The following is a 19,843-nucleotide window of genomic DNA, read 5'->3' as shown; positions in this document are numbered from 1 at the left end:
TAAAATATAAATATATAAAATATTAGTATATAAAATATAAGCATATAAAATATAAGCATATAAAATATAAGTATATAAAATATAAATATATAAAATATAAATATATAAAATATAAATATATAAAATATAAGTATATAAAATATAAGTATATAAAATATAAGTATATAAAAATAAAATAAAGCAAACAAAACTGTGCAGGGGGGGATTTTGCTGTTTGTCGGGGGTATTTACGTCGAGGGGGGTACAAAGGCTTGTAGTTCATCAGAACATCCACCACTTGTAGAACAAGAAGAGGGACGCAACGTTTCGTCGAGGAGACAGAGTTGAAGCTTAGATGACAGTTCAGGACCTATCAGGTTGGCAACTCACTTTTGAACCCTGTCCAGAAGTGAGAGACTAACAGCAGATGCACCAGCCCAAATGTGACAGCAATACTGCATACATGGGCGAATGGTAGCCTATTAGAGGTACAGGATAATTTCAGGTGTAAGTAACTTTCTAGCACGGGTGAGAGAGCCCACCTCATATATGTGATAAGTTGTTACAAATGCACGAATGCAACATAATAGAATATCTAAAACAAATACAGAAATAATTGTTCATGTAATTTATATCATTTTTTGTACTTGTTTTATTCAGGTAAAAAAAAGATAACAAAAATTCGAAGTGAATTTGAAAATTAAATTTATTGTAACAAATCAAAGATAAAGTAACAAGTATAAATTAAGAAGAGTCGAAGAAAAGAAAAACAGTAAAGATACAAGAAATTCACCATTTTTAGTCGCGTGTAAGCGACTCTATAAGTCACTCCGTCGGTCGGTCGGTCGGTCGGTCCGTAACACTTTTGTGCTTGGCCTTTTTGGTTAAGATCAAAGGTCTGTTGTTAATAGATCTGTTCTTAGCTTTTTAAGCTTTTTTTGGCCTTTTGGCTAAGATCAAAGTGTAGTATCTTACTACATGCTGTACTTATGTTTGTAACTTTGTGATATAAAGTGGGGGATTACTTTTCTGTATTAATTTAATGTAACATGATCACCCACTTTACAACCAGTCAGTCTCAAAGCCATTACAGTCATTCACCAGATCATTCAAGTTGTTTTTGAAGGATTCCAGTTATTTTTAAGCATTCAGGTCATTCTTAAGGTCATTCAATTCATTAGTCATTCTAAGTCATTTACTTTTTATTTATTTAAGTCATTTCAGCCTATTTTTCGGTCATTTTAGTTTATCTTTAAGAATTTCATGTCAATCCTACATTCACTCATTCATTCATTACACAAGAGCACGCGACTAATGGCGATCGGCCTTGTTTTTTTAATAAGTCTTAAATTTTTGGTTTTTTAATTTAATAAATCAATGGATCAACCAGATAAGAAATGTTGCGAATTTCGTTTAAATACCTTTGAAGCCCGCCAGAAATATTAAAGGAACTAAATAAACGTTTTGAATTCCATCGAACAAACTAAATGAAATATTTCATGAAAAGTTATTCAATGAATAAAAAATAAACTAATTCAGTTTCTTTCATTACAAATAAATAAAACTCGCTACAGAGATTCACACAATCGAACGTTAACAATTTTTAACTTAATCTTATGGAATGGGAACGAAGAGAAATCATTAAAAATATAAATATTTTGAAAATCACAAACAAAATGAAAATTTGAAATGAGTAAAATGAAAAGAAATTATCGTTCGAATGTGTTCACGTGAAGGAATTTGATTTTATCTAATCTCGGCAAGGAATTGATGTTTCACTATCTTACCATTTTTCTTAATATAATTTTATATTCCAATGAGAAGCATTCACGTTAATTTAAATAAAGAATGCGTAATTTACGTTTGGATTTATTCTATTTTGGGATGGAGGGAATGGGGATTCATATTGTACGTAACGATTTTTTTTTTTTTTTTTTTACTCACATTCACCCAAAACAAGGCATATCGCTATTTGGACGCGCAAGGGCTATTATTTGAAACCATGCCTAGGGAAGATTAACAAAATATTGGTTTACGTTACATTTGAACTTCTGTATAACAGTACAATCATAGCTTGAAGTGGTTTAATTTAAAATCTTAGTCATCTATCTGTCGATAATTACGAACAGTAAGGAACACGGGTGGAGTGCTAAATGTTTTGGTTTCGATTCTGGCTAATGGCACTCAAATCATTTTTTTTAAATCTTTTGAAATCAGCACTATATATTAGGGAAACTATAATATTCGATACAGAATTGGGCCTGTAATAATAATACGAAATTTGCATGAAATATATCTAAACGTATTTTACGATTGGCCAAGACCGGGAGCCCCTCCCTAGTAAATAAATAAATTATTAAAACTTTTTACCTTAAACTGATGCAGAACACGTCAGGACGGATCGGTCTCCAAAGGAGACGTCGCGAGCCTGTCTCTGCTCTGTCGCTATTTTAATGGAAAGTGTTCGACGGAACTTCAATTTATGGTTCCTCCTTGCCAAACTTTCACAAAAACATTCGACTATCTCCAACCACTATATATGATTTTCCCCACTCTCTATCTGTGCCTAAATGTAAACGCAGATTCCATGAACACAGCTTCTTTCCTAAAACTGCCCGACTTTGGAACATTGTTCCGCTGGCATGCTTCCCAGTTAAATACACACGGTGGCCTTCAAGTCTAATGTAAACAAGTTTCTGTTAAGCCATCCTCCTAAAAAATCAACTTCTACTCATTTCACACCAATAAGTGATTACTACACCACCACCTTACATTCATTAACCCTTATCCTCGAGTGGTCCTAAAGCCCTGACAAGTGGTGACTCAAGTAAAAAAAAAAAAAAGCATTTTATGCACTAATTAATGAAAAGTAACTCCGATTTTTGATGAAGGAATTATTTCCCTTATGCCGATTAATTTCTTCGGAGTAATCTCTATAAAGGGTAATTATCTGTGTGTATGCTCAGAGAAAGGAATGGCGGAGGGGAAGGAGGGAGTGGAGAGGGAGGAGAGGGAAAGATAGAGAGACGGATAGATTGAAGTAAAGAGATAGAAGTTTAAATCGAAATATGTTACAAATTTGCCTTAACCAATACCAGGTAGTTCTGTTATTAAAGAATTAAGCCAGAGTTCCCATCTGCGTTCATAACGCTGTATAAATTGAGAAAAAAAAACCAATCGAAATTGAGAAAAAAAAACCAATCTTGTAATGTCATTGGTTCGGTAAGTTGGTAGCGATGAATCGGATAAACGGTTTCCCGAAGAGATAATTTATGCCCGAGATTAAACAGAAGTGGTGGTTGCTTCTCTGTGGATATTGGCCCAAATATTGGAAAGGCTGCGAACCAGGCGTCGAGTTTTGTACCGATTTTCTAATTCTCTAGTCTCTGAAAATAAAAAGAAAAAAGAAAATTTATTAGAGAATTTTTTTTCCAATGTAAATTTTCCCGATATTGTATATTTATTTCCACGCATTGCTTAATCTAGCTAGCGAGCAAATTATAAAACAAATGTTTTAAAGTTTTCCTTCAGACGTTATTGAAAGACGATGAAACAAAGTATGCTGTTTTCGCTCCAAACTACGTGTTAGTTTTAAAATACTCAGATGCGCGAACCACTACATGAAGGTTAACTAATTTACATATTATTTTGAAAATCGATCGTTAATTAATTACTTATTCGTTTTTATGATTTTTGATTGGATAATCTAATTAATTTAACTATTACGTAAAATTCTATTTTTGCATAATATCTACATTCTGCATAATTGCGTAGAATTTTAGATAAAACCTACACAGAAATATATGAATGTGTGTACATATATTTACATAAGTGACCTTGTCGGTGTGTGTGCGAAAACTCTTCCAAACACCTCTTTGAATATGTGGTCTGAATAGTTGAAATTTGATACATAGGATATTTGGACCTGTAGTATGCTTTCGATTTGTCTTTTAGTAAGTAAAAATTGCTGCTAAGAGGTACAAAATTTAAAACAAAACAGTCGAATATATATATAGCATTTTATAGTCAACGGAGAAAAAAGGCCAAAGACACTAGTGTTTTGATGTGATGTTTTGAATATACTAAATTAGTTATGACCAAAGTTACATTTCATTAAGACGAAACACTAAGAAACGGGGCCTAATTAGAGTTGGGCCCGTTTTTTTTGGGGGGGGGGGGCACACCCTGTATATATATTCCCTGCTGTTACTTTTAAGCATGCTCAAAATTATACATTCATCGCTAAAAATCGCTTAATTTACAACCTTTATCCATCTCCCTGTAGCTCAGGCAGTAACGACACTGGAGAGATAAATAGCGACTGAAGCCGGACCATTAAAGGTTCTAGTTTCGATTTTAGCGGATAGTAACAAAATCATTTTAAGAACTTTCGGAATTATTGCTATATCTTAGATAATACTCAATAGAGAATTGGCTCTATATTAATTACTAAGAAATCTGCATGAATTGCAATAGTTATTCGTACATTACGACAAGACGATGCCGGGACTCTACTGATATATATATATATATGTATGTGTGTGTGTGTGTGTGTGTGTGTGTGTGTGTGTGTGTGTGTGTGTGTGTGTGTGTGTGCGTCGAACGTGAACCTGGCAACAAGACATGAAGCACCGAATTGTTTAATACTTGTAGCAAAGAGCGTCTATTCATAATACGTCGCCTTCGTGGCTGTTTCTTGCACGAAGAAAATATACACCAGTGGCAGTGGAGCAGTCGAATGCGAACTCAGCATCGGGATATGACGCATGGGAAATGTGAAATACAGACAGTAATCCAAATGAAAAATATCTCATCACTTTTTGACCTATTTAAGTTCATTGTGGAAAATTAATGTTACTTAATGAGATATTATTATTTAAAACTTTACAATCAATATCACAGCACAGTTTTAAGTACTGTCTTAAAATAAAATAAAATGTTATTACATAAATATCGCTCTTATATTAAACAAAAAATATGTCATTAAGTGTCTGGATCAGAAGGAGCCTCTATCAAATGTTGATTGATGATGAAAGCCAAACCATCATCTAAACGCAAATAGGGTTGTTAATTATTTTATTGTAAAATGTAATATATATATATATATATATATATATATATATATATATATATATATATATATATATATATATATATATATATATATATACCTAAAACGATTAACACTAGGATTAATAAACTTTCGGCTAACAAAGAAATTTTTGAAGCAAATAAAAAATTATACAATAGAGCACTAGAGATAAGCGGATACAGTGAAAAACTCACATATATTAAGAAGGAAAATAAAAACAAAAATAAATCTAAGAACAGAGGCCGGAAAATAATATGGTTTAATCCCCCTTACTGTCAACTATCCAACATAAACATAGGGAAGGTATTTTTGAACCTAATAGATAAACATTTTACCATAAATAATCCACTTAGGAAGATATTTAATAGAAAAACAATTAAAATAAGTTACTCGTGCACTAAAAACATGGACAGAATAATTAGCACTCATAATAATAAAATATTAAACAACTCTAATAGAAATAAGGCGACAGTAGACAAATGTAACTGCCAAGTGAAAAATAACTGCCCACTGGACGGTAATTGTAAAGTTGAGTGCGTGGTTTATAAGGCCACTATCCACCCAGAAGATAATAACAGGGACAAAAAAGTTTACTTCGGTATCTCCGCCGGAAGCTGGAAACAACGTTTTTATGACCACAAACATTCTTTCAATAACCCAGAACTTAAGAATAAAACCGAGTTAGCTAAACAATGGTGGTTATTAAAAAATGAGAATCGATCCCCAGTGATTTCATGGTCAATCCTATGTCATTCGGACGTTCCAAACGGCTTTAGGCAGAGATGCAGTTTATGCCTTGAGGAAAAAATAAGAATCCTGAAGTACCAACACAGTAATCTCCTAAACAAACGAGATGAACTGATGGCCAGATGTAGACATAAATGTAAATTTAAAATAACCAATAACTCTAGATCCGACGAACAGAGAATTCTATAATGGTAAAGACACCGAATCTAACACCACTAGATTAATTACGATAAACAATCCTACCCCACCCCACCGGCAATTATAGTGTTGTCCGGTATATACTCGATAATAACTACTTTACGATTTGTTGTCCGAAATCTAAGCTAGGCATATATATATATATATATATATATATATATATATATATATATTTTCCCCGAAGTACCTGGCTTGTCCAAATTACTTATAAATAAATGAGATAGCCTTAAGATAATAATTTTTCTCTGCAGATAATACATTAGTTATTAAACTGAGTTAAGTCAAAAAGACCAAATACTAAAACTAGATATTATTAGATTTGATACAAATCAACACAAAAATTTAATTATTTTACTTATTTCTTTATGCGTGCATGAGAATAATTTTGTTGTACGGAGGGAATAAAAGTATATATTAACCGAAACTAGATACGTCCTATCGAATTGGGGGCGATCAATATTACATTTTCCCACTTCTTAATCAATTAAGAATTGAAATATTAATTACAACGACCGCTATAATCACCAATAAAATTATTTACATGAAAATATATAAAATATTAAATATATAAGACTCAATTTTTAAATTCATAGTATTATATTACATATAAAATATTTAAATGAATTATAAGATAATATTAATTTTTACATAATAACATACAGATAGTTTTAAAACTTTATATATAATATTCTTTTTATTTTTATTTTTATTTTCTTATTTTTATTTATTTATTTTTTTAGTTATATTTTTTTATTAATTTATTTATCTTTTAATAGACCTACTTTCCATGACTCAATCACTGTATCCTCTTCTTTTCTTCCTTTTTTTTCTTCTTTTTTCCATTACGCGCTGTTCTATTTCTTTCACTATATATCCGTATACTTTTGCCCCTCCTTCCTAGGTTAGTAAACGCGTGTCAAGGCATTTACATGTCAGAACGTACATCTTAGAGGCGTGTGTGTGTGTATGTGTATGTGTTGCGTGTGTGTGTGTGAGTGTGTGTGTGTGTGTGTGTATCTATGATTACATCGAGCTGCCGCTTATAAGTGTCTAATCTAATTTTTTTATTTGTTATTTTTAATTTTTAATTTTTATTTTTTTAAATCCCTACCACCCTCTCTATAAATGTATTAAGTGGATTGCTACTACCACCACCTTTGGTTTTTTGAGGGTCGAAGCACGATTTTTCTTTTCTTTTTCAGTATCAAAAATGTAATTGTCTGATTTAGATGCTTGAAAATACCATAAGGTTGAAATAAATTATTGCATCGACAATTATGTAATTTCCGTGTTATAATTTTTATCTTATTGCTCTGTTTACCACATTGAGCTCTCATACCCGGATTTCCTCTGGATTTATTCCATTATAACACTATATATATATATATATATATATATATATATATATATATATATATATATATATATATATAAAGTAAAACTGGTAATTAGTAAAAACCTTAAGAGAGTGCTAAATACTAATGTAGAGCAAAGATATGTTTTATTTTTTTATTACCGTTTTATCTGTTTGGTTACATATGTTTCGGATGTTGGACAATGTTTACGATCCAACAGCCTCGTCAGACCTTACAGAAATGGTTGTTAGTATTTCTAACACTAAATACTAACAACCATTTTTGCAAGGTCTGACGAGCCTGTTGGATCGTAAATATGGTCCAACATTCGAAACATGCGTAACCAAACAGATAAAACGGTAATAAAAAAGTAAAACACACACACATGTTCACATGTATTTCGTAGGCAAAATAAACAATTAAACAATAAAAACAAAAGTGCGATACACTTAGTACAAGCGACGATTGACTTAGTGATAGAGCTTAAGGCTCCAGACTCGGGAGTTGGTCTTCAATCTTGCTAGGTTCGGTCACGCTGACAAGTTGTATAACGCTGAAACATTTATATATATATATATATATATATATATATATATATATATATATATATATATATATATATATATATATATTTCTGTAAAAGTCGGAGGAAGCTACAGACGGCCAAAAAACGGCCGAGTAGCTGAAACAATAATGTAACTTAACAGAAAGATACGGTAACAAAAAATAAAACGTATATATATATATATATATATATATATATATATATATATATATATATATATATATATATATATATATATATATCCGAGCAAACAGTTAATAAAATATGTTAAAAAAAACACTTTGAAATGAGTTAAAAACATACTTAATCTGAAAAGGAAACACTAGATAAGTGGATAGTCCTTAATCCGCGGAGTTTCGAAGAAATACTTTCATTCTCATCAGAGAGTAGGAATTAGCAAAATGCGGGATCGGATTTTGCATGCAAAAGTATTTGATAGAACAACAAGCAAGTCAAAGATCTTACTTGAAAACAAAAAAAAAGTGAAGCAGAGGGAATACGGTGAAGAAAAAGGTGATTACACATGAATGGATAGTCTGGTGGAAGATAAATAATCTGGTGACGGTTAAATCCAAATATATATATATATATATATATATATATATATATATATATATATATATATATATATATATATATATATAAAGCTGAACGTCTGTGTGTGTGTCTGGTCACGAATAGGCTCCTATATGGTTGACTATTATAGAAAACTGATCACAAATAATGATAGAAGATGTATCAAGACACAGGAATGGGTATGTTTGATCTGGCGTAATGATGATTCATTAAAATTGTAGGGTTGCGTACGCGCCTGGTTCACAAAGTATGGAAATAAAAAATTTAAAAAAACATTTACAAGTGTTTTTGTATATAGATGTACATAATAATACTTCGATAAGTATATTTTAACTTAAATAGGGATGGTATAATAAAATTGTGGGGCCAATGAAAATTGGCACAAACTTTAATAAAGACTTTTGATATCTGTCTGCGTAAGTATACTTTGATAATTATGCTTCAGTTTGAAGAAATATGGTATAATAAAAGTATGGGGTGTTCGTTCGAATGGAAATATGTCACAAAGTTTAACAAGGTTTTTTAATATAGATCCACAGAATATTTTGATAAGTGTTTCAGTGTGAACAGGTATCGTATAATAAATTATGGGGTTTATCTATTTTATTTTTGCTTTCATCACATTTTGCTTTGGTTTTGATACCCCAAATTTCGAAGCTATCTCTTTACAACCCTTCCTTTTTATAACCTATCCTACTTTCATAAATCAGAGTCCATTTTCTGTAGGCTGATTTTGAACCCAGTCATCGATGAGTACTTTTGCTAGTATATATATATATATATATATATATATATATATATATATATATATATATATATATATAATATATATATATAAGGTTATCTCGCATGGCCACATGCAATGATATACAAATATTTCATTTAGTCGACCTCATATTCAATATTTAATACATAGTAGCATTTTTATTGATTATCAAAGAAAAATGGATCTTATTTGCAATTTACAGGTTGATTTTGTTGAATAAAACCAATCATTGAATATTAGTGAAATGAAAAATAGAATACCCCTGACTTCCAATGTTTGGTTCATAATCTATTAAAGAAGAACTTTTTTAAGCGTAAAAGTTGTAACGGTCTAAGTTTCGAATACCTCGTCGCCAGTGTTGTATTCTTGTAGGCCAGTAATAATCAAGACAAGCGCAATGGAATAGTAAAAAAAAAAGTGTATTGGCAAAAACAATGTGTTACAATGGTACACGTCATAATTTTGGGTCCATACCTGCCACGAATCGCTACTAAATAATGTATTAGATGTAACTATATTATAGTCTCTATGCAAGTCAGTTATTCCAGAAATAGGCATATCAGCTTAACCCATAACTGTAAAAAAATATTCATTACTAATCCTTATTTTATTTAACTGGTTTCATATTAAATACATAATAGAAATTCTATTATTAATTGTCAAAGAAATATCAATCATGTATTGATCTTGATATCGTCTATGGTTTTACATCCTGTTACATCCTTTTATTAATCTATATCTATATTGAGAAAATTAAAATCTGTATTGCCTAGGGTGAATGAGTTGATATTAAAGTTACATTCAACCTTGGGTTTATTGTGTCATAGAGCGTCTATTCATAATACGTCGTCTTCGTGGTTGTTTCTTGCAAGAAGAAAATATATACCAGTGGTGGGTGGAAAATTTGACCTCCAAATATATAAATGTATGTATATATGTTTGCATGTCTGCCTAAAACTTTCGACAGAGGCGACGGATTTTCATAAGATCAGTATCGTTTTAAAACTCGACCCTTCAGACGACAAATTTTAATATTATTTAAAGAAAGATTCATTTATGTCAGAGTTGAAAGGATTGCATCACTCAAAAAACTTGTGCTCAATAGTTTAGCGCAATTTTTCAACTCTTTCTTTCGCTATTGTAATAATTACAAAAGTTAATAACATAAATATGCAAAGATTTTAAAAAAATAATTTTTAAATTATGATATAATTATAATCTATATAATTCAAAATTTCTAAGGATCTTATTTGATTGCTTGCATATTGCCTTCGACAATCTGGCGATTTCATCTTTTTAAAAAAGGGATGACAGGTATATATATATATATATATATATATATATATATATATATATATATATATATATATATATATATATATATATATATATATATTAATGAAAACAAAGGGATGTAGCGTTTACTTGATATACGCAATGGTAAACTTCAAACTGATATAAATGATAGAATTTATATATAGAAAATGTAATCCCAACATAAAAAAGCTCAATGCGCAATAGAGAGTAGAGCTTATTATAAGAGAAAGAAAATTAAAACTGTAAGTTGAACTTTACAATCAAAATTTATTGTTCGACTGAATACTCAAAAAAACAATTTATAAAATCCTTATTCCGCAGAGTTTCAAAGAATGCTATTCTTATTATTATTCTCATCGGAGGGCATAAAGAAATCAGCAAATTATATTTGTAGCAATGCTAGAATTTGCTAGTTAATGCATTAAGTGAAACCACAATTTGTTGTAGTTATAAATTTCCAAATAAAAAAAATGAAAAAATATTTGATATGTAAAAAAACTAATATAAAAACAAACTGCGCATAATATTTCAGTTTGAATGAAACTCCTCTAGAGTTGATCCAAAATGCAAAATAATTCTTTAGATAGAATATATTCCAAAATAAGTCCAGCGTGACGATGTATATAATCTGATTGAAAAGTTTTCAAAAATCCGATTGGAAATTTTACAAAACAGCTGAAATAATTTTTAAAAAATTTTTAGGGCAGTGCAGTAGTCCAAAGGGAAGTCTGTCCCTAGTTAACTGGCGACGAGGTATTCGAAACTAGTCCCCCCCCCCGCTTGAAATCACTTTTTCTTATTTTGGATTTCTCTCTTCTTACTATTAGGTCCCATTTTGATTATAAAGTTCAACTTACAGTTTTAATTTTTTTCTCTTACGTAATCTGCATGAATTAAAATATCATATTTAAACGCATCTTACGACTGGGCAACGATGGGAGCCCTGGTAGTATGTAATAATTAAAATATATAATAAAAATATAATAATTATAAGTAATATTCGAGAAAGATTTTTCTTGGTATTAATTTGTACGGGAATAAATTTGAATTATCTCATTCACTAATCTTTCAAAAAATATTACTTACTAGCATGGGTGCCCGGCGTTGCCCAGGTGTTTTGAGGTGTGTGTTGAGCAAAAAAAAAAGTGGTAGTAGGAACGCAGGCTCGAACCAGTACTGCGAAGGAGGAAAAGAACGGGAAAAAACCTGACGTCTTTGCTGTTACGACCACCACCAAACCGGAAGTGACGTAGGTTTAAATTAAGGGTAGACAATCGAAAAGAAAGGATGACTTTCGAAAATATCCAAGAAAAAACGACCCCTCTCTGTAGAAAAGCGCCCAGTTGAGGGTAAAGAAATTAATGTTTTTAGTCAATTTTTCGGTATTTGTCGTCTAAAAGGTCGAGCTTCAAAACGATATGATCTTGTGAAAATCCGTCGCCTCTGTCGAAAGTTTTAGGCAGACATGCAAACATACATACATACATTTATATATTGCTAGCTCAAATTTTCGAACCAAACTGATTAAAAAGTTTGCCCTATCTCCGAATACCCTTTATGTCAAATTTCAAATGTTTAGACCAGAAATTGTCTGAGTAATTTGGTACAGACCGCAGAGGTCAAATTCTTTTAACCTTGACCGCTATTATGACCCCTTTATTGTTTTGGGCTCAAATATAGTTATTAAGTTAGATCCATGTCCAAGGAACCTATATATATATATAATTTCAATTGTTTATACCCAAAATTGGCGGAGGAGTTTGATAGAGTTCTCAAATGCCAAATCGTTGAATTTTTACCCTTTAACAGCCAAATTTCTGGCCGAAAACCGATTACAAAGATTTTCCCAAATCTCACTAACCTGTATATCAAATTTCGAGTCCGTAGACTTAAAATTTACAGAGTTATTGTGTAGGGAAATGTATACAGACACACAGACAGACACACAGCCACTTTCACGTTTATAGATATACTAGCATGGGTGCCCGGTGTTGCCCGGGTGTTTGGGGGTGTATGCTGAGCAAAAAAAAAAAACGGTCAATTTTTTTAACTTTGACCCCTATTATGCCCCCTTAACATTCATTGTTTTGGGCTCAAATCAAGTTAGTAAGTTAGATCCATGTCCAAGGAACCTATATCTAAAGTTTCAAGTGTTTAGACCCACAATTGGCGGAGGAGTTTGGTAGAGTTCTCACAGGTCAAATCGTTTAATTTTGACCCCTTAACCGCCAAATTTCTGGCCGAAAACCGATCACATAGATTTTCCAAAATCTCAGTACCCGGTATATCAAATTTTGAGTCTGTAGATTAAAATTGACAGTTATTGCGTAAGGAAATGTACACATACGCACAGACAGACACACAGACACGTTCACTTTTATAGATATATAGATAGATATCTCAAGTTGAACTTGTAGCAACGGGCGTCTATTAATAATATATTCGTTTCTGTGTTTGGGGTTTTTTTTGGGGGGGGGGTTGCAGGAAAAAAATATAAATAAGCAGCAGGTACATGGTCGAATGCGAACTCAGCAACGAAACATGGAACATCGAATTGTGAGATACAGACAATAATCCAAGCGAAAAAGATCTCATCACTTTTTGGTATATTTAAGCTTGTTTATAGTGGAAAATTAATGGTATTTAATGAAAATTAATATTTAATGAAAATTAATATTTAATGAGAATTAATGATATTTAATGAAATCTGATTATTTTATTTACAACTTTACAATCAATACCACAACGCAGTTTTAAATACTGTCTTTTCTTGCTGTATAAAATGTATTCTTGTTATTATTATTCTCATCAAATCAGGTTAATTGATTATGTAGTAGAGCTGACATTTATTCAATGTAGCTGCCTTTAGCCTCAACCGATACAGGTCCGGAACTGGGAGCATGCCTTTTACACAGGATATCGGCGATCAGGTTAACTTTGGTGTTGTGGGAGGTCATGTTGGTGATGTTCTCGACGTATGACCAAACAAAGTAGTCCAGCAGGTTCAGGTCAGGGAAGACAGGGAGCCAGTGAGGTAAGGTTACAAAGTCGTAGCACTTCCACTTCTGAAGCCGAGCCTGGGCCTCTTTGGACTTGTGAGTCGGCGCCGAGTCCTACTACCACTCCTAAGGTCTGCCAGTAGCCACCTGATTGCACCAGGGATCACCACACTCTTCAGCACATCCAGGTACACTTTGGTGTTGTCTTTCAAGCCGACTTCGAAGATGTGAGGTGGCATTATATGACCCTTACTTGAAACAACACCAAAGACTATAACCTTGACCTGAAACTTTATTTTCATCATCCTGGGCACGCCTCTCTTTCGTGGCAATCCAGCGATGTATTTTGAGGGCGCTGGCAATGGTCCTGCTGTTATAACTTGAATCGGTAGAGAGCTTGAGTTGTACAGCGCCGCATCTCCGATCTCACTCGTTGAGCATTGTGTCACTTTCAGACATGATAGAAGGCTCTTATCGCTCTTGGGATTTGCACACAAATATATGTTCCACCCTGTGTGTTTTTTTTTCTAAACATTATGCTAATGAAAAATTCGGAATGTAAAGTCACTCACCTTTATTGAAATCGTTTGGCGTCATTAAGGAGAGGCCGTCCGATGCGAGTTGAGCTGAAGGCGCACTGAAAACTCCGCCCATAATGAAGCAGATTGCCAAGACAAGAAAGAGAAATTGACGAGTCATTTTAAAATCTGAAAAGTAGAAAAAAAAAAAAGTAAAAACTCATGATGAGAGATTTTTGAAAATGCCATCATTTGTCTGAGAGGCTTACAGGTAATAAAACGAAACATCGCCGAAAATGTTCTGAAAAAATATGTGAACATCTATGCAGCGCAAAGAAAAGGTCTTGCAATGTAGAGCAAACAGGGGGATGAAGTGTTCAAAAAGTATCTTTTTTATTAAAAAAGAAGGTATGTAGGTTAGCGTTTGCTGGATCCTTTTGTCGCGATGTTATGTACAGAGTACAACTGATATCTATAGATTGTATCGGGGTTTGCGTTTCATTTTTATTATTGTAACCCAGCGCTCGTGCCCCTGGCAATCGCTAAGACAACATGACTAGAAAGGGAACTAGAAGCATAGAAGATGAAGAAACAGCGTGAGGTCGCCAGCGGTCTCACGATATAATTTTCTAGTAGAGAACATTAAGTCAGTCGTATTGTCGAAATTAGACGGCAATAGCGTTTTATCGCTACTTTATTTTATAAGCAGCTATTTTTGTGGTTGGCGGAACTCTGTTTCCTCAGGACACTAAAAAGTAACCCCAGTTAATTCTTAAACCTGTCACGACTTTTTATTGCAAAATGAAACAAAACAAAAACTTCTTCAGCCTCTTCTGTAACCATGCAGGTGCGAACGTGAACTTTTTCAATTGCTTAACATTCAAAGAGAGAGAGAGGGGGGAGGGAGAGAGAAAGTTAATATATTTATTACAAATGTCCTAAAATAAAAATATAACAATTACAATTTTTATTATAAACTGATGTCATAAAAAAGAAACAAATAGTTTCTTTAGATACACCGATTGTCAGTCACATATCTACCGTTGTTTGTAAGTAAATTTTCTCTTAATCTTTGTTTAATATTTATGTAACGTAACGTAACGGTCCCGTTTGGACGATTATCATTTTTACATAAAACGATCCATTATTTAAGCCTTATTTATTTTTATTGAAATACCATGTTGTAATGAAAACTTGTAAACAATGCTGAAAATCAATGCTTAAATAGGTTTCATAGTTTTACTTCGTTTCATTCATTTTCTTTCGCTTTCTAATCGCTTTGTTTTCATCATTTATTTAATTTCTGCCCCAGAAGTCCATCCTTGAACCACTATTATTCCTGATATTCATTAACGACCTCCCTGATAATATTGTATCCGGGATGGATATATTTGTTGATGAGACAACGCTCTATGACATGCACGAGGGAAAAACGAATGTACACAAAACTAAGACAACGGCTGAATTGTTAGAAAATGACCTCCAGACTGTAGTGGAATGAGGACGTAAATGGATGGCAGCATTTAATGCCAGTAAGAAAAGCTGCTCTCCTTTAACAATTGCAAGAAACCTCTCCAACCACTGATATCTATGACAAATAACACTCTACGTGCGAATTCTTCGTTCAAACTCCTCGGCTTAATATTCACATACAATATGAACTGGAACAAATACATTGAGGACATTGCAAAGGCTGCTGCAAAGAAGATTGGTTCCCTTTATCGTGCTAGAAGACCATGTTGCAATATTTTTACCTTATAATGGGGCATGGTCCCGCACAGCCGGGGGATTCTATTTATAAACGATGCTGCTAGGAACTGACGAATCGAATTAATTCACGTTCTGCTACCAACCAATCAGAAACCAGAATTGCTCCATAAATATTAAACCTTTCTGTGGCAACTTTGCATATGTTTTTCTTCGTGTCAACACGGGAAGAATCTTTTGCTCTGTGGATTCCAACTCGAGAACTGTCTGCTGCGAATCAGTCACCTCCGGGACTTGTGTAGAACAACGAACCATCGGAAACTGATCTGAAACTAAACATGGTTTACACTTCTAAAATGCAATGTCTCCGTAAACGTTACACATGCTGGTGAAGGAAAAAATTATGCATCATTCCTTAGTAAAAAAAAAATAAGTTATATCTTTTAGAAGAAATTATAAAACGTTTGTGTAATTATTTAATATTATTTTGTATTGAAAGAAAAAAAAACATTTGACGATGAGAATGAAAGGTATTTGCTTGTTTAGACTCAAAAGAACACATTGTTGTCTGAGGAAATTACTTTAAAGGCCAAGAACGTGAAACTGCCCCTTGTGCTAATTAGAATATTTGAAACGTCTAAGCAAAACTGTTTCATTATAAAAAGAAAAAAAAAAACGAAATACATTTTTCAATTATTGTCAAGCGGTGACAAATGAATTTCAAGAAGAAAAAACGCCGTTATCTGTCTTCACCTGTATTGAGCTTATAGGCATTGTTCGCACACACGCCTAGACAGCCACTCCAAACAAGACAATTACAAACTTCTTTCGGACGCCCCGGTTAGAGTGTGCTCAATACTGCTGGAGGACGGGAAAATAGTTTCAGAAATGTACTGGAGACTACTTGATTTTATTTTTTTTATTTTTTAATTATATGGAAAATATACTGTTGCGACGAACAAATGAATTTCAAGGGAACGATATTTTTCCGAAACGGATATTAAGTATTTTATGTTTTAAAACAAAACATAATCAACTGTTGGAGATGCGAAGTAAAGTATCGTTTTCGATGCGAAATAAGGAAATGTTATCAATATTTTCTTTGTATGTAACACCTCAGTCAAATGCGATGGCTTTTTGCTGTTGTTTTTGCTGTTGTTTTTGCTGTTGTTGCACAGGTTTTGGCAATGTTTCAGGCAAATTAAAATGTTCTCCGCACGATAAAAAGCCAGTAGATGAAGCGGGTGATACCTAACAAGTCGAACAAAAATATGATTTTCGTAATTATCATAATATTTTATATGGTGGAAATTTTCATCTTCCGAAGAAAATTTCAATTCTCGTACGCGAGAAAGTAGGAATTATACTCAAATATAAACGTTGAAAACTGATGCTACCAGATCTGGCTGTCTGAAGACACCGGCTTTCTGACCTAAAATGCAACAAACATTTAAACACCCGAATAAGTAGTCAGAGTTGGGAAATAAAGATGGCGTTTATAAATTCCATCACCTCACAAAAAGTTATGCATTTTACGCAACAATACAATATGTCTATTAAACAAGATATGAAAAACAAAACATAACAACAGGAATTTGTAAATGATATTTTTTTCTACTGAAAAAAAAGCAGTGAATTCAAAGAATCTGGATAAAATTAAATCAATTCTTGAATTCGCGAAAAATATGACAGCTGAAAAATATGAGAAATCAAATAACTTACATGTGTCTGTAATTGTTTCGTGGTTTACGGAGAAAGTTTGGTGAAGACGACGAGAATGGACGATGGCAATGAAGATTGGAATCGTTTTGTGTGTGTATAATTAGAACGATAACTCGCCAGTTTTTATAGCCATTAGGCGGGTCTGCACAAAAAAAAGGCTGGTCCTATAACGCTGTCTAAACGGTACGAGGTAACAGCAGGTGGGAGGGAGGGGTTGAAAAATAAATTTCGAATGTAATTGTCAACCGAAACTAAGGAGAAAAAAGTTGAAAATATTTTTTTCGTGTATGTGCGCCTGAGAGAGAGAAAGGGGTGTGGCGCACAATACAACTGACAACACAGAATTTTGAATAAAAACTGAAGAAATAGGGTAGATGTTAGGATGGCGTTAAGCAAATTTCATGACGACAATCCAAATTAAAAATAGAAGAAAGAGAATGGTAGATAAAGAAAAAGAATATACGAGTACAGAATGTTTAACAGTGAATTGAGAGGCGTTGACGTGAAAATACATTCAAGTTTTGCAGCCAACTCTAAAAGACTTGGAAAAGCCAACAACGAATTTTCTACGTCACGTTTTTTTTTTGTTTGTTTGTTTTTGTTTTTTGTTTTTTCATCTCGTCTATATTTGGAGTCTTCGATGATAGGTGGGAGAGGGGGGAGAAAGAAGAAGTATTGCGTGTGTAAAAATAAAAGGAACTTTGTTTGAGCATGTGTATTTGAGTGTGAACGAGTTCGTTCCCTACGGACTCGAAAACGGCTGTATAAATTTTGTGAAATTTTACACAGAGGTACTGGCAGTATTCTTAGATAGGTTTCGTATCGGAATGTCTTCGATAAATATTGGTGATCAATAATAGGAATAATCCGATGAAAGAAGGAGCAGGGCATGTTGACCAAAGTTAACACTTTATACAACCTAACATCAGAAGTGTATTTGAGGAGTTTTATAACAGGCCCGGCATATAAAATCAACAAGGCGTGCAAATCCAGAGCTGTAGATATATTCAAGGTATTTGACAAAGTCTTGCGCAAACGGCTGCTAATGAAAATTAGATACGGTATAACTGAACGAAAACTAAATATAATTAGATCCTTCTTAGACAATAGAACCATCCAGGTTGTCATTAATGCGTGTACATCCAAACAGAATAACATTAATGCGGAGCTGCCTCAAAAGTTCATCCTTGAATCACTATAATTTCTGATATTCATTAACGACCTCCCTGATAATATTGTATCCGGGATAGATATATTTGTTGATGAGACAACGCTCTTTGACATGCACGAGGGAAAAACGAATGTACACAAAACTAAGACAACGGCTGAATCGTTAGAAAATGACCTCCAGACTGTAATGGAATGAGGCCGTAAATGGATGGCAACATTTAATGCCAGTAAGAAAAGCTGCTCTCCTTTAACAATTGCAAGAAACCTCTCCAACCACTAATATCCATGACAAATAACACTCTACGTGCGAATTCTTCGTTCAAACTCCTCGGCTTAATATTCACATGCAATATGAACTGGAACAAATACATTGAGGACATTGCAAAGGCTGCTGCAAAGAAGATTGGTTCCCTTTATCGTGCTAGAAGACTATTCCCACCTGAAAGTATGCTGCACCTCTACAAAACCACTATCCGCTCATGCATGGAGTATTGTTGCCACATTTGGATTGGTTCATCTACCACTAATTTCTCCCTTTTGGATAGGGTCCAAAAAAGTCTTCAGTCTAATACGTCGTTTTGCTAACAGTCCAAACCTCTGTCCTATAGCCGCAATGTTGGATTCCTGCGCAGTGTCAGAAATTTCATGAAAACTATTGAATAATTCCACCCGCTATCTTTCGAAGCTTATAACTCCTCGAAAAATGTAATTCAAGCCCTAATTTTTCTTTTCAATTAAAGGAGCAAGGACCAAGGTTTCATTAAAAAAAAAAAAAAAAAAAAAAAAAAAAAACGTGTTTTTTTTTAAAGGTTTTAAACTTCGAACTTTACAAGTAAATTTCTAAAAAACACTATTTTTTGTTTGTTTTAAATTTGAATATATTATTTATTGATCTTTTATCTTCAATTTGTGATATATAAAACTTTGGTACATACATTAATTATTTACTTTTTAATAGACATTTGAAAATGGGGGGGCGTGAATTTAAAAAACAACGTTTGTCTAAAATATTATATTCGGTTTATTGGAAAAGGCATAACATTACACATTGACCCTGAAAATATCGTAAAAACAGAATCAATAGAAAAATTTTGATAGATTTTTTAAGTTTAAAAATTGAAAAATACTGAAC

The 19,843-nt window shown here is 32.9% G+C and overlaps 1 long non-coding RNA gene across 1 annotated transcript; it reads right to left on the bottom strand.

The window, feature by feature from the left end:
• Window positions 1-667: 667 nt before the first annotated feature.
• On the bottom strand, window positions 668-18,073 carry LOC145287950 (uncharacterized). Its single transcript, XR_013869234.1, has 3 exons — window positions 17,542-18,073; window positions 14,167-14,301; window positions 668-3,365 (listed from the first exon to the last, which is right to left on the bottom strand). It is a non-coding gene; the product is annotated as an uncharacterized LOC145287950 (long non-coding RNA).
• Window positions 18,074-19,843: the final 1,770 nt, after the last annotated feature.

The sequence above is a fragment of the Euprymna scolopes genome, chromosome 11, assembly GCF_053919585.1.
Source record: "Euprymna scolopes isolate OS-2025 chromosome 11, ASM5391958v1, whole genome shotgun sequence".
In the NCBI taxonomy this organism is placed as follows: Eukaryota; Metazoa; Mollusca; class Cephalopoda; order Sepiida; family Sepiolidae; genus Euprymna; species Euprymna scolopes.
The sequence above is the reverse complement of the archived record's forward strand: the minus strand, read 5'-3'. Positions and strand labels throughout refer to the sequence as shown.